The following is a 2,761-nucleotide window of genomic DNA, read 5'->3' as shown; positions in this document are numbered from 1 at the left end:
CGTAAGTCAAAACGAAAGAAATATGGCTCTGTCAACCATAGCCCATATTTTGAATCAAAAGCTTGAGTTTTTTGGATGAATATAGAGAGAAAGTGAAAGAAATGTTGTTTTTAGTTCATAACAATTGAAACAGAGAGAGTGTAAAGAGATTTACGTGCATTAAAGGGCATTAAAAGCTCCAAACAGTTCGTACAAGGTTGTTGCCACTATTCATTGCAGTGGCAATATTGTAAATACTTGAAGAAGATGAGGTTGAGACAGTAAAGAAGCCATTTTCGAAAAGAAAAAAAAAAAATGTTAATGGCATTTTCGTAGATAAACTGCAGGTGTGGGATTAAAATCTCAAAAAAAAAAAGGAGTCAAAAGAAAAGGTTAGTTTTCTGTTTGACTCCAAGTTTTGAGTCACTTTTGCAAAAAGCCCTTAAGCATTAGAGTTTGACCGACATGTCATTGATTTGAACGAATATTTAGATACCCGTTGATCTTGAAGATTTTGGAGATGGTAACTTGGATTTGGTGATGATGTTGAAGATGAATACTTTCTCCTATTCTTGCTCTTACTTTGAATCTTGGATAGACCTACTGGAATGGGAGGCACATCCCTTGGCCTAACTGATATAACTGGTTGGCTTGATCTCTGATCAAAATCTGCATTTTAACAGAAATATAAATATTGAATCCCATTGATTAAAACTCTTACTAGAATTCTTACACTGAACTAATTTTATGCAAAAATAAAGATATTACCAGTGGATGAAGAAGTGGTCAATAAAGACTTCGAATTGCTTGCGTGACAAAAAGATGATGGTATTGGAGACAAAGGCTCCGCTTCTGCCTTAAACTCACTTAACTTCACCCACCAAAAGGATTTCAATTTTAAATAAACATCAGCAGAAACTAAATATCACTATTGACAGAAAAAATAAAAAGTACAGAGCTTACCCAAGCAGGTGCACTGCCAGAGGATACCTCCCAGCCAACATGGTTCACATGTTTTACTTCTGTTGGGTGTCCAATTTCCATGTCTCGTTCTTTCACAACTGTTGACCAAATTATATGCTTTTTCTTTAATAAATAATTTCATCACATTAAACATCTCTGAGATATAATTGAATGCTCCCATGAATGAATAACGTAACATGGACTATAATGGCTAAGAGAATGAACCGGAAAATGATTTTGGCTTGGGGAAGACTTGAACTTAAGAAATTTAGACTTTTATTAGTTTATATCATAAGATTAATTTGAACAAGTTGTTTCATGGCTGGAACTTATAAAATTTGATTATATGGTATAACGTTGCGAGAAAGTTTGATAGATTAGTTAATGTAGTTTAATAAGATTAGAAGTAACTGATAATATGGTAAAAATTATACCAAATAATTGAGAGACCATTTTGAAGCTTTTGTAGATGCCCTTCATCTTCATTGCCATTGCTGAATGTTGATGGAGAAGATCACAATCCAACTCCAAAATGCTTATCAAAGTTTTATTTCTACTGTAAGAAGCTCAATACAAGCACTATTCCCTATCTATTACAAAAGTAAGAAAATAATAAATAAGTTTCAGTAGTTGATAAAGAATATAAGAAAAGTAGAAAACATATATAGAAAGAAAGCAAGGAAAGTATGGATATGATGGTTTATCCCATGGATACAGATTTAATTTATGAACACTCAAACTTCAACAATCTATGATCCATCTCATTAACATAGGAACGCTAGTAAGCTAAGTTACTATTAAAGTTAAGAATACTTAATTTAACATATGAGACAAAATTACAACTATCAAATAAGACATGAATCCTATAACATTTGTGGTATAAATGATTTTTATCGTGAAGAATATAAAAAAGTTTTCATTAAGATCAATAGTACCTGAAGATTAAAGAGACTCTCGCTTTTTAGTTTTTATGTGAGGGAAACAAATATGAGGGAAGCTCTTCTTCCGTTTGATGGAAAGCGCCTCGATGGATATACATTCGCAAATATATAATTTCCCAAACATAATACACAACAAAATATCAAGGTATAGAAAAATTGTGATGGTAAAGATGAATGGGCGAAGAATCATGGCTTGAAAAGAGTGGGGAACCATGACATTACTTGTAGTATATAATCATTATGTTAATAATTTATCCAACAAGAAAATCTTAGTCTATTATATTCAGATAATAGATAAACATTGCCTAGTTGCAAAACTATAACATATAAACACTGTATTACGCGGAATGACTTCATAATTTGTGGTTTTCAAATTTTATCATTTGTATAACTTCTTACATATAATTTGTGTTAAAAATTTGCCATTCCGCGATGTTATTGATAATAAAAAATACTTTCTATCAGTATCTTGCTTTCATTTATCTTAGGTCAAATCTTTATTTCTGTTGATTATGTGGTGTTTGTTTCAGTTATAAACTAAAATCATGATTAATATAGTTTGTGTAGACAATTAGTAATACATCATCATTATTTTTCATCCTACAAAATAATATATTTAATGATGAAAAATGAGATTTTAATATATTATTGCTTTTTCAACCAAGAATGTATTATAATATCAATCTATTACCACCTACTTAGTAACTTCCTAAGAAAAATTAGGAAAGTCTAGAATTTGTAGCAGTATGATAGTCAATGGTAGACAACTGTAGATGCATGAATATTGATGATTAGACAATGCAAATTTCAACTATTTGTTCAACCCACGTTTGTCTTTTTACCATTCATCGATTCCTCGACAGTTCTTATGTTTTTGT

The 2,761-nt window shown here is 30.9% G+C and overlaps 1 pseudogene; it reads right to left on the bottom strand.

Moving 5' to 3' along the window:
- Positions 1-325: 325 nt before the first annotated feature.
- LOC106374044 lies at positions 326-2,550 on the bottom strand (annotated as a pseudogene).
- Between the last annotated feature and the right edge of the window lie 211 nt (positions 2,551-2,761).

This window comes from Brassica napus, chromosome C1 (genome assembly GCF_020379485.1).
Source record: "Brassica napus cultivar Da-Ae chromosome C1, Da-Ae, whole genome shotgun sequence".
Classification (NCBI taxonomy): Eukaryota; Viridiplantae; Streptophyta; class Magnoliopsida; order Brassicales; family Brassicaceae; genus Brassica; species Brassica napus.
Note: the sequence above shows the minus strand (reverse complement) of the source record. Positions and strands in the feature narration are given on the sequence as shown.